Source organism: Coenobita brevimanus, chromosome 16 (assembly GCF_032717465.1).
Source record: "Coenobita brevimanus isolate Jiangsu-jjx chromosome 16, ASM3271746v2, whole genome shotgun sequence".
In the NCBI taxonomy this organism is placed as follows: Eukaryota; Metazoa; Arthropoda; class Malacostraca; order Decapoda; family Coenobitidae; genus Coenobita; species Coenobita brevimanus.
The window spans coordinates 6,340,819-6,354,621 of NC_136969.1; the positions used below are offsets into that span (position 1 = coordinate 6,340,819).

General features: G+C 41.7%; 1 non-coding gene across 1 annotated transcript; it reads right to left on the reverse strand.

The window, feature by feature from the left end:
* Window positions 1-2,764: 2,764 nt before the first annotated feature.
* LOC145391074 (U5 spliceosomal RNA) lies at window positions 2,765-2,876 on the reverse strand. The gene has a single exon (XR_013895768.1). It is a non-coding gene; the product is annotated as a U5 spliceosomal RNA (small nuclear RNA).
* Window positions 2,877-13,803: the final 10,927 nt, after the last annotated feature.

Sequence of the window (13,803 nt, forward strand, 5' to 3'; positions counted from 1 at the left end):
TATTATCCAAACTGTTTTACTTTGGAACTCGCTTCCCTAAATTAGTTCTCCCCCAGACTTCAACCTGCAGCGGTGCTAGTCCTACTGTTACAATTTTTTTTTTTTAATGAATGGAAGACACCTGCTGTCTAGTGTTTGGACTTATTTTTCAGATTTAAATAGTTTTTTCTTTCTCTGTACATCTTATGTAAACACACACACACACACACACACACACACACACACACACACACACACACAGTAACACCAACATTGCCACTACAATCTAAACATTCGACGAAGTGCCACCTTCAGGTGACTCTGTCTTCAAGTGACATTCAGATGACTCTGCATACAGTAAGTGACATGCGTAATGGCTTCCTGTAACCCAGCCTATAATAATTTTGCTACAATGGGTGATAACCACATGAACTAATGGACTGCTGGTGATCTAATTAGCGAAGAAGCTCCAACTGAATCTGGCGTATAAGGAATTACATACAAGGGCTGTTTGGTGTTTACTACTCGTATAATACCACTCGAGACAAACCAACCTGTCAGTCTTGCCTAAAATGTCTGGACAAAGCAGCAGAGTGCAGTACCCCGACGCTCCTGACTTTGCAAAAAAAAGGACTAAAAATAGGTAGATGGATAAATCACCACAGTACGCGGTTTATACTGCCTTATTTGTAAAACTGAATTTGCGGAAGTGTAAGTCCGGCATTTTTGAGTCATGCATGAGACGCACAAAGGCCAAACATGTTCAGTCATCATCATTAAGGTCGTATGTTCAAGAAAATATCATCAAAACCTAAGGGCTTGTCCACACGTTTGTCGAAATAAGAAATAGAAAAATATCATAAAATAGAATACGGAGGCTTAACATGCCAAACGAATCGCCAGTGAAGGTGCTACGAAGACACCTATACCACTCAAAAAAAAAAAAAAAAAAACTGTCCTAAGAGATATGATACACGAGACCAACTTTGCTCGATATAATATTCATCAACCTGTACCTCTTCACAGCAGGACAAAGGCCTCTCTCGACTTTATCCACTCTGACCTATTGGCTGTTAGTCTGTGTCACCTAAGTCCAGTGAATCTTAGAATCTCATCTCGCCACCCCTCTCTTTGTCTGCATCTTCCTCTTTCTCCGTTTCTGGGCTGCTACTCATTGATCTTGGTTGTCCATCTGTTATCTATTCTACGAAGGACGTTACCTACCCACATCCATTTAGGCTTTTTGCCTGTAGTGATAATATCCTCTACTTAGCGCTGTTTCCTTATCCAAGAATCTCTTTTTTTAACTCTCCATGTGACCCGTAACATGATCCTTTCCAGCCTTCTCTGAGGACTCCCAGGTTTAAGTTCCAAGGGTTTTGTTAAATTCCAAGTTTCTGATACCTGGATTAGGACAGGAAGGACACACTAATTACGAACCGTCTCTTTTGGCGCAGTGGTAATTGTTTGCCTTTCATGTAGTTAGTTAGTTTGCCAAAAGCCCTCCATCCCAATCCTATTCTTTTCTTAATTTCATTGTCACGAGGTGGGTCTGCCTGAACTGTCTGCCCTAAATACAAGCACCTTTGTTTTGTCTCCATTTACTCTCAGTCCCTTGTGCTTCATACCATCTCTTCACTTCCTAGAGCTCCCCTCCGTTTCATTCTTTGCAATCATCACCAAGTCGTGGGCATAGACATCTCCCACGGGAGTCCACCTTTGAAGTCAAGTGAGAGGGCTTCAAGCACCATGATAAACAATCTGGGGCTCAAGACAGACCCCTGATGGGTACCAACACTCACGGAAAACTCATCACTCAATTTTCCATTCACTCTCACCTGGGTGAGTGCACGCACATACATAGCCAGCCACTCCAGCCAGCCACTTCTCGATCCCAAGCTTTCTCACTGCCCACTTCGCAACCTCCTAGTCACAGGCCACCTCCAAATCAACAAAAACAAGTGCAGATCCTTTTTCTTTCCTATGTATTTTTTCTGAAGCTGTCGAACAATGAACATGGCATCAGTGGTCCCTTTGCCTGACATAAACTCAAACTGTATCTCATCAATATTCGCCTTTTCTCTAATTACACTTACTAGAACTCTTCCATTACCCCCATTATCCGGTCCAAAAGTTTTTTACCTCGATAATTTTCTCTTTCCATCACCCTTTCCCTTGTACGCATTTACAGTCACACTCTTCAGCCAATCATCTGCGACAACACGCTCATATGTAAGAGTATTTATCATATCAGTAAATATTCCCACTCCTACATCTCCTGAGGTCTTCATCAGTCAACCTAAACACACCCGCAGCCTTCCCAACCTGCACCCTGCTCTCAGGAGCTCCATCCGTCAAAGACTAAGGGCCAAACACTGAATGAAGTGACAACAAACCTTTCCTATGCCAGTCAAACCCCTCACTCAGCAGCCAATTATAATGCTCGCTGCAGGCGTCTTTCATAATCCTCTCTGTTCACCAGTACCTTCATCATTCTTCACACCCTACCAACCTGTGATATCCCTGTTTTCCCTCTTCATTGGATCTTCCATCTTAAATATCATATTGTTCCATTCCACACTATTTAGGTTATCCAGTAAAAGTCTTTGAGACTCAGATTTTGCCCTACATCCCTCCTTCTTAGCCAGACGCTTGGCAGCCAAGTACTGCTCTTTGTTACCAACCCTTTTCCATTCCCGGAAAAGCCTTCATTTCCCCCTAACTGCAGCTTGTACACATTCATCAGTAATAATAATAATAAATAATAATAACAATAATAATAATAATAATAAAAAAAATAATAATAATAATAAATAATAATTTGTTGAGTTGTTCCCCTCCACGGAAATGTATAGTAAAAGGTGAAAAATTTATGCGTTTTGAAGGGAAACAAGAGTTAAGTGGGGACGCTCACCATCCACTCACTCGATGTAATCCTGCTCTCAGGTGTCTGCCCTTTCCTCTCCTCCATCCTTCTTTCCTACCATCCTCTTCTGTCTTTCTTTCCTTCATTCATTCCTTGTTCTTCTGCATACGGGTGACTCTACACTCCCTATTCTGCCTTTCCTTCCTTCATTCTTTCCTCTTTTTTCTGCCTGTGGGTGAGTGTACACTGAGTACACTCATCCACAGGCAAATGGTTTCCTGTACACCAGGAAACAATTTACTACGCTAGGTGGTAACCATATAACCAAATTTTGGCGCCTGGTGGTTTAGTGGGTAATTTCGGCTCCTCAATCGGACTGCGCTGGTGAAGGTTTTTATCCGAGGGATGGGTGGGTTAATTGCTCACGCAATGCCACTTAGGGATGTGTGAGGCTGGTCACTCTCATCTTAAATGTCAGGACCAACTTGCCTAGTCCCGGGCTTCTACGCTCCTCATGAGGCAACGTAGGATTGGATGATAGATGGATGGATAGACTAATACTAATTCTAATACCAATAATCCATCCATCCATTCATCATCCAATCCTTCGTTGCCCCATGAGGAACGTAGAACAGGGCTAGGCAAGTTGGTCCTGACATTGAAGATGGGAGTGATCAGCCTCACTCATCCCTGAGTGGCATTACGTGAGCAATAAACCCTAACCATCCCTTGCAGTGGCGTATCCAGGATTTTTGCAGGGGGGGCAAACAGCTGGGATATATCCCCAAAATATCTGTCACCGCACTGGCGTGAGTGTCCCGAACACACACACCTTCCCACAATTGTGATGCTATCGCTTTTTTCTACTTTCTTTTGCGGTTTTGTATTTCCTCTCTCTCTCTCTCTCTCTCTCTCTCTTTCTCTCTCTCTCTCTCTCTCTTTCTCTCTCTCTCTTTCTTTCTTTCTTTCTCTCTCTCTCTCTCTCTCTCTCTCTCTCTCTCTCTCTCTCTCTCTCTCTTCATTTAGCACATATGTGTAAATTAAAATTCGCTGCCGCACCCACCCTCAGTCTGGAATTCAGTTTTGTGCTACTGCTGTGGTGGCAGCCAATAGAAATTCTGTTTTCCACTACTTATTCTTTTAATTTGATTCTTATTGGTTCAGGCATCAGGTGGTGCATACGTCAAGACTGATCTAAGTAAATACATCTGGTGGAATTAACCTCTTTTAATCCTTGACTCAGGTGACCACTCGACCTGCCACACTCAGCATGGAATGACCTTCATATCACCTGAACTGTACTGTACTATGTAGATTGGATTCTTTCACCAAGAAAAAAAGAAAAAAAAGAAAAACGGCGTGAAGCTATTCATCCTGAAAATTTTCATTTAGAAAAGTGGGGAGGACAAAAGATACTCTGTCCCCCAGGCTCCAAGAAGTAATGGGGGACATGTCCCCCTGTCCCCACCCAATAAGGCCCCTGGCACAGATATTTATGTCTGCTTACTTTCTAAAATGTAGTCTGAGGTGATCCATATGCTTCATGCAGTATTCAAAAATTCTGCTTGTTTCAGTTATTTGTAACAATAATCGAGCAGTGTTAACTGGCTGCAGGGTGAGAGGATATGGCTGCAGGGTGAGGGGATGTGGCTGAGGGGACAGGAAGGACATTTTTACGCCTCATCAGGATTCAAGTGCAAAACATCATTAGAGCTCTATTATTAACCACATAATCTAAGGTGATAGGGTAGGCTTGTCATATGTCCGGATATTCCCGGAAATGTCCTGTATTTAGGTGTCAAAATCTTCTTCCGGGGGAAATTTTTTGAAATTCTCCAAAAGTCCGGAAGTTTGAGCTTCCATCACTTTTCCTCGAAAAATTTAACATACCATTACACTCTAATGACTAGAGAGAGAGAGAGAGAGAGAGAGAGGCCTTCGCTGTTTTCGTCAGCTGTTAAGTGTTGGCAACCTGGCTGGTTTAGTGCTAGCAGCTAGCTAAAATGTCCTGCCTTTTCCTGTTGTTCAGCCACGAGCTTTTTTTTTAATTCCTTCCATAGTGCTGTTATACCCATAAAATACATGGAAACTGCACAAAGTTATTGGCTTAGTTTTCATTTTTACTCTGTAGCATTTGTTAAATCCTGCATCTAAGGCACTTTAGCACTTTTCAGTCATAATCCAACCAATTCTGTACTTTGCCTGTTATCATTACCGGTATATTGTATAAAAAATATTAAAGATTGTGATACAGTACAGCAGTACTAGTGTTTGTGTGTGCACTGTAAATATATATATATATATATATATATATATATATATATATATATATATATATATATATATATATATATATATATATTGTTACGGAACAGAGAAAGATAACGTACACTTTAAGTGAGAATACGAAGAGTCACTACTGTCCCGTAAAGTTCCAGGTTCAAAACAAAAGAGTTAGGTAAAATTACAAGTCAAAGTTTAATGCTCAAACTAACAACAAAACATTCAGGACTCATAAGGATAATGTAATGGCAAAAACAGGTTAAATATATGGTTAACTGCAATAGCCTCTATTAACACGAAATTAGCAAGAGTAAATTTATCTAAGTCAGCCCTGATAAAATGAGATACCAGATAATACTCAGTGAATGCCAGATAAATAATTACAGATACAAACTATTATAAAAAATGACTGACATAAAGAACCCCACACGAATTACAAAAACTTCACTAGGCCTACAAATTAAACTTATGCTATACAGTACAAGAAAAAATGCAACAACAGTTATACTCAAATTACACACAGCTGCTAGATGGTTGGAGACTTCTTGAGCACTCACAATAATAATAATATCTGTACAGGGGAGGACAGAGATGTGAACAAAATGAGGAGCAGATCTAAGTGGCAATGACGCAGAGACTGAGCTCATTATATAGGGGCCAGCAGAGCCTGATACAACTTGTAAGCAGGACGCGCATATGAAGCCATGGGGACAAAGAGCTGATAATCCCGCTCTAAGCAACAGAGAGAACGACTTACTCTACTATAACGGTAGAAGGGGGGAACTGAGGCAGAACACGCTCGTGATCAAACATGCAGCATACTGAGCGTTAAAATTACACAAAGGATGATGAAATCATAGGCTATGTAACACCTCCCCACAAAGAAAAAAGAAATTTACAAAGGAAACTTCTTATTACTCTAAAACAATCTGTACATGGCATTACAGAACATGCAAAAGTCCCTCCTAATTTCACAAAACATGAGATCTCCCTAGCACGTTCAGTCATAGGTACTTGCCAGTATCCCTTTAACAAATCAAACCCACTCATGCACCTAGCCCCTCCGATCTTGTCCATGCAATCTTCCACACGAGGGAGAGGGTAAGTGTCTGCTCCGGCTATCTGACTAACACGTCTGTAGTCGATGCAAAGCCGCTGTGACCCACCTGGCTTAGGGAACAGAGTGACAGGAGAACTCCACTCGCTCTGACAGGGCTCAATCATCTTGTGGTCCAACAGGTAGCCAAGCTCCTTCTGGATGAGAGGAACTTTCACTGGGTTCACACGGTAAGGAGGCAATTTAATTGGCTTTGCGTCTCCAACATCGACATCATGCATCAACACAGTGGTTCTTCCTGGAGTAGCACGGAACACTTGCGGGTACTCCTGCAGTAATGCCGAAAACTCCTGCCTTTCCTTAGGAGGTAGATGAGAAAGCTTAGTCTGGAGATCATTCATGATATCAGGATTCTTCCCCAAACTATCACTCAGGCTCATGCTGCATGGGAGAACTTCACTTGTAGACTCGGGTGGAACAGCTACAGTGCAGACTGGATTATTTTCGTCCCGCCTGTGATATAACTTTAGCATGTTGATGTGACATAGTTGCTTGCTCTTTCTACGATCTGGTGTGGCGATGACATAGTTGACATCACTGAGTTTCTTCTCCACGAAATAAGGGCCACTAAACTTGGCTTGAAGAGGTTGCCCATGAACTGGTAGCAGAATCAAAACCTGATCTCCTGGCTGAAAGTGGCGTAACCTGGACTTCTTATCATACCAAGTCTTCATCTTCTCCTGAGCAGCTCCTAGATTCTCTCTCGCCAGCTGTAAAGCAGTGGACAGCCGTTCTTTGAACTTCATCACATACTCCAGCAGGTTGACGTCATCTTCCTCCGACAGCCAGCATTCCTTGAGTAACTTAAGGGGTCCTCTTACTTCATGGCCAAACAGTAGTTCAAAAGGTGAGAAGCCCAGTAATTCATTTGGAGATTCTCTTGCGGCAAACACAACGAATGGAAGACCTTTATCCCAGTCTTTCTGATGTTCCAAACAGTATTTCTTGAGCATCGATTTGAGTGTTTGATGATATCTCTCCAACGCTCCTTGGGTCTGGGGATGGTAAGCTGAAGACGTGATCTGGGTGATGCCCAACTCTTTCAGAGACTGCTTGAAAACGTTTGACATGAAATTACTTCCCGGTCTGACTGTACCTCCTTAGGCAGACCAAACTTTGTGAAGAACCCTAGCATTTCCTTAACCACGTTCTTTGCTGAGATGTTTCTAAGTGGAATGGCTTCAGGATAACGAGTAGCCATATCAATCATGGTCAACACATAAGAAAATCCTGAAGAAGTCTTAGGAAGAGGGCCCACAATATCCACCAACACACGGGTGAAAGGCGCCTCAAAAGGAGGAATGGGAACTAGAGGTGCAACCTTTTCGGTCTGATTACACTTCCCCACAACTTGACAGGTGTGACAAGACTTACAATACCAGGAAACATCCCTGAAGATACCTGGCCAGTAGAAGTGTTTCAAAATGCGTGCCACAGTCTTCCTCACTCCAAGGTGTCCTGCCAAACTGGTGTCATGAGCCACTCGAATGATATCCTGCCTACAAACACGAGGGATGACAACTTGATGTACAACCTCCCATTCACAGTCGGCTGATGCTGTTGGGGGTCTCCACTTCCTCATAAATACTCCTGACTTTACATAATAACAAGTAGAAGCACCGGCTGACTCTTCTTCACTGTAAGCAGAGTTAGCTAGACCTTTCAACTCAGGGTCAGCAACCTGCAACTCAACCAACTCTTGACGAGACAAATTATCAACACTACGGGGTACTGCCTCATCTGGTGAGTGGTCCAAATTAGCAAGAAAAGTGTCAGCTAGGATAACATCATCATCATCATTATCCTCTAAATCACCAGTAACTTTAGACTTAGCCCTAGTGACAGCACATGCAGGGAACACATCAGGGACATCACAATCCCGGGACACAGCCACTGGCTCACTAGACAACTGAGGAGCTGGACACACTTGACTTCCACCAATATCATTTCCAAGTAAGAAAGTTACACATGACATTGGGAGTGTCTCAACCAACCCAACCATAACAGAACCATTAACAAAACCAGACTCTAAATTCACTCTGCACAGAGGAACAGAGAAGTAATTATTCCCTACACCTTGTAGGATTACAGTTTCATCAGAGGAATTAAAATTAGAGCCTAGAACACTGGTCAGCATAAGGGATTGGCAAGCACCTGTATCACGATATATTTGAACTGATTTCCTGTCATTACTGTCCAGAGGACTGACAAAACCATCAGACAGGAAATTAGCACATGAACTCTTGAGAGTGTCACCCACGTTACTGCTCAAAAGAGGAGCTCCATCATGAGAATTTAAGTTACCCCTCAAAGCAGGTTCAGTTAACTCAGTTAAAGAATTCTGGGAACTCTCAAGAGTGGACACTAGACCAATTGACTGAATATTTAAAGACTCCTTTTTGTTCACATCACGCTGTCTCCTGAAACATCTCTCCGTAGTATGACCAAGCTTACTACAATAAGTACATTTACTTTTCTGAAATCTAGAGGTGAAGCTGGTATTTACTTCCTGAGAAACATCATCCTTATTCTCTTTCCTGTTACCTGTACTCTGAGTAGAGGCAACGTACTTACTCTCAGCTTTCCTTTTTCCTCTAAAATATCTTTTGTGAGTGAGAACATACTCATCAGCTAAAACTGCAGCATCAGACAAATTATCTATTCTTTTCTCATCAAGATATAGGCTTACATCTTTATAAATACACCTTTTGAAGTCCTCCAGCAAAATCATCTGCTTAAATTTGTCAAAATCAGAATCCACATTCTTAGAATTTAACCACTGCTCCAACAAATCTTCTTTGATTTTTGCATACTCAACATGGGATTGCTTATCTTGCTTGTAAGTTGTCCTAAATTTTACTCTATAGGCTTCAGGAACAAGCTCATAGGCCTTGAGAATCAAGCTCTTAACTACATCATAATTATCACATTGATCCTGAGGCAAAGATGCATAAGTTACTTGAGCTTTACCGGTGAGAACAGTTTGAAGGAGTACTGGCCAATACTCCTTAGGCCAATTAAAACCTGTAGCTACCCTCTCAAACAACTGAAAATACTTTTGTTAAATCAGATTCATTAAAAGGAGGGACAAGTTTAACATTTTTAGCCACATCAAAATCATCAGAGCAAGATGATCCAGTTCCACCTTGTTTCATGCGATACTCATGGTCTGCCTGAATCCTGGCAAGCTCAATTTGTGCCTGAGCCTGTACCTGTGCCTCTTCAATACGAGCATTTGCCTCCTTAACATCAGCCTCCTTAGCACGTGCTTGAAATTCAGCTTCCTTCACACGAGCCTCCTGCAGGGCTAGCTGTAACTTAGCTAATTCAATCTGCGTTTGCTCATTTGGAGGAGTTACATTAAACAAGCTTTTATTAATCATGCCAACAATTTGATCTTTAGAATGATGAGAGTGAACTGCAATTCCCAATTGTTGAGCAACAAGCTTAAGTTCATTCTTTGTTCTGTTTTCTATATCACACACTGTTTGCACATTTGACAAAAAATCCCTGGCTTCATCAAGTGTAGAAATAGTAGCCATCATGAATATATCACAGTCACAAAATATCAAACAATATCCTTATGATAATATCCTGAATATCCTGGCATGAGGTCGCCAAATTTATGTTACGGAACAGAGAAAGATAACGTACACTTTAAGTGAGAATACGAAGAGTCACTACTGTCCCGTAAAGTTCCAGGTTCAAAACAAAAGAGTTAGGTAAAATTACAAGTCAAAGTTTAATGCTCAAACTAACAACAAAACATTCAGGACTCATAAGGATAATGTAATGGCAAAAACAGGTTAAATATATGGTTAACTGCAATAGCCTCTATTAACACGAAATTAGCAAGAGTAAATTTATCTAAGTCAGCCCTGATAAAATGAGATACCAGATAATACTCAGTGAATGCCAGATAAATAATTACAGATACAAACTATTATCAAAAATGACTGACATAAAGAACCCCACACGAATTACAAAAACTTCACTAGGCCTACAAATTAAACTTATGCTATACAGTACAAGAAAAAATGCAACAACAGTTATACTCAAATTACACACAGCTGCTAGATGGTTGGAGACTTCTTGAGCACTCACAATAATAATAATATCTGTACAGGGGAGGACAGAGATGTGAACAAAATGAGGAGCAGATCTAAGTGGCAATGATGCAGAGACTGAGCTCATTATATAGGGGCCAGCAGAGCCTGATACAACTTGTAAGCAGGACGCGCAAATGAAGCCATGGGGACAAAGAGCTGATAATCCCGCTCTAAGCAACAGAGAGAACGACTTACTCTACTATAACGGTAGAAGGGGGAACTGAGGCAGAACACGCTCGTGATCAAACATGCAGCATACTGAGCGTTAAAATTACACAAAGGATGATGAAATCATAGGCTATGTAACAATATATATATATATATATATATATATATATATATATATATATATATATATATATATATATATATATATATATATAATCTCATCAGCCGTTTGAGTGTCCACCGCAGGACCGGCCTATCCCTACCGAAGTGGGGACGATACAGCCAATGTATCTCTACCAAGTGGCTTAGGCTGTCTTGTAAAGATTGTATGTAGGGTGAGAAGTGCTTGTAAGTGTAATTGTTGTGTTGGAGTGGCTGTGGATGTGTGTGTAGTCTGTGAACCAAGTGTAATCGGCCGGCGCAAGCCGACTGGGTGCAAGCATACTTTTATAGTATGCGACACTGGTTCATCCACAGCACCCCTTGTGTCCGCCAATGCAGTACGTGGCCAGAAGAACGCTCCCAAAGTTTATTACCTGGTGGGGTACGAACCCTCGTTCTTCATTGTACGAAAATGCACACTTTACCACAGAGGCTTCATATATAATATATATATATATATATATATATATATATATATATATATATATATATATATATATATATATATATATATATATATATATATATATAGTAGGTGAGAATGAGAGGGCAAAGGAAGGAGTATGTATAGTTGTGAGTAAAAGATGGAAGAGGAGCATAAGACAGTATGGATCAGTTGGATCAAGGATTGTGTGGGTAAAGTTGAAAGTTGGAATACAAATGTGGGCGATTGTGTGTGTGTATGCGCCAAAGCAAGATCGTGCTAGAAGAGTGAGAGAAGAGTTCTGGACAAATGTAGAAGTGTGCATGGAAAAGTTTGGAAGGAATGAGAGAGTGTTTTTGATTGGTGATATGAATGGTAAAGTTGGGAATGTGGAGGTGGATGGAATAGTTGGTGAGTGGGGTGTGCCTGCTGAGGTAGATGAGAATGAGAGCGCGTTGGTGGACATTTGTGCTGGGAGGGGGTTGGTGATAGCCAATACCCTCTTCAGGCATAAAATGATCCACAGGTATACATGGCGAGTGATGAGAAGGGTGGGTGGTGAACTGAGTGAAAGGAAGGCAATGATTGATTATGTGTGTGTGGATGAAAGGATGCGAAGATGTATATTGGATGCAAGAGTTTATAGAGGTTGGGGGAGTGGACTTTCTGACCACTACTTGGTGGTGGCCAGAATTAAAGTTCAAGTAAGATGGAGGAATAGAAGAAGGGAAAGACGAGAGGAAGGAGTAGTTGCAAGGAGAGTGGAAAGGTTACAAGAGGATGAGAAAAAGGCAGAGTATAAGAGAGAAGTGGAGGAACGATTGGGCAAATATGAATTGGAGGAGATGGGGGACGTGGAAGGTGTGTGTAGAATATTTACAGAAGAAATATGTGCAGCATGTGATGTGGTGTGTGGAAGGAAGAGAAGACGGAGGGGGGTGCAAGGAACAGCGTGGTGGACTGAAGAGGTGAAACGGGCTGTGGCACAAAAGAAGAAAGCATACAATGAATGGATGAGAAATAGGGGCGTGGAAGAAGTTGAGAGGGGGAGGAGAGAGTTATATGTAGAAAGAAAGAGAGAGGTGAAAAGATTAGTAAGAGTAAGAAGAGAGTGGATGAGGAATTTGGAAGGAATTTGAGTGTAAAGTGGAGGGACTGTAAGAAAATGTTCTGGAAAGAGGTGAAAAGAATAAGACAGGGTGGAAGTGAAGTTAGCAGGGGAGTGAAAGATAGAAATGGTAGATTACTAGTGGAGAAGGGAGAAAAAGTGAGCAGATGGAGAGAACACTTTAAGGAATTGTTGAACGTGGAGGATGGAAGTAATGCAAGTATAAGTGGCTGGGGAATGGCTGGGAGAAGGAGGGAGGTGAGAAGACAGGTAGAAATCAGTAGGATAGAAGTTGTGGAAGCAATGAAGAAAGTTAAATCAGGGAAAGCCCCAGGAATTGATGGAGTGTGTGGTGAAATGCTGAAGCATGGGGGAGAGATAGTAGTAGAATGGATGTGGAAGATGTGCAGATTGGCCTGGGAGGAAGGTAGAGTCCCGGAGGATTGGAAGTCAGGTATAATTATTCCCTTGTACCAAGGAAAAGGGGAAAAAGAAGTGTGTGGTAATCATAGGGGCATTTGTCTTCTTAGTATAAAAGGAAAAGTGTATGGTAGGATACTTATTGACAGAGTTAGAGAAAGAACAGAGAAATTAGTTGGAGAAGAACAGGGAGGCTTTAGGAAGGGAAGAGGTTGTGTAGATCAGATATTCATTCTCAGATCTTTAGTGGAAAAGTTTCTAGAGAAGGGAAAGAAGTTGTATGCGGCTTTCATGGATTTGCAGAAAGCATATGACAGGGTGGATAGTCTAGCATTGTGGAAAGTGTTAAGAATATATGGAGTAGATGGGAAGTTGTTGAATGCTGTGAAGAGCATGTACGATGGTGCGAAGGCTGCAGTGCGTGTGGATGGTGAACTAGTGAATTTTTCTCTTTGAAAGTTGGATTGAAGCAGGGATGTGTCATGTCTCCATGGTTGTTCAATCTGTACATGGATGGGGTAATAAAAGAGGTACAAGGTAGGGTAGTGGATGTTGGAGTGGCCCTGGTGAGAGAGGATAGTGTTTGGAAACTCCCTGTACTGTTGTTTGCAGATGATACTGTGTTGTTGAGTGAAGACAAAGGGGAGCTGCAAGGCTTAGTGGATGAGTTTGAGAGAGTGTGTAAGAAACGGAATCTAAAGGTGAATGTAGGGAAGAGTAAAGTGATGGTCTTTGAGAGAGGTGAAGTCAGTGAATGTACAGCGAGGTTGGATGGTGAGGAATTGGAAAATGTGAGTACGTTTAAGTACTTGGGTAGTGTGATGAGTAAGGATGGAGGTTTGGAGGGTGAAGTGCTTGAAAGGGTACAGCGGGGAAGAAAGGTTGCTGGTTCTTTGAAAGCAGTGATAAGAAACAGGGAAGTGAGCATGGAAGTGAAATATTTACTACATGACAGTATTGTGATACCAACTCCAACGTACGGAAGTGAAGCTTGGACGTTGTTGGAGGGACACAAGTCAAGAGTGAGAGCCGTGGAAATGAGTTATTTAAGAGGAGCCTGTGGAGTCACATGGAGAGACAGGCTGACGAATGAGGATATAAAGGAGCGTTGTGGTGTTGATGTGGATGTGATAGGAAGCGTTATGAGGAACACACTGAGGTGGTTTG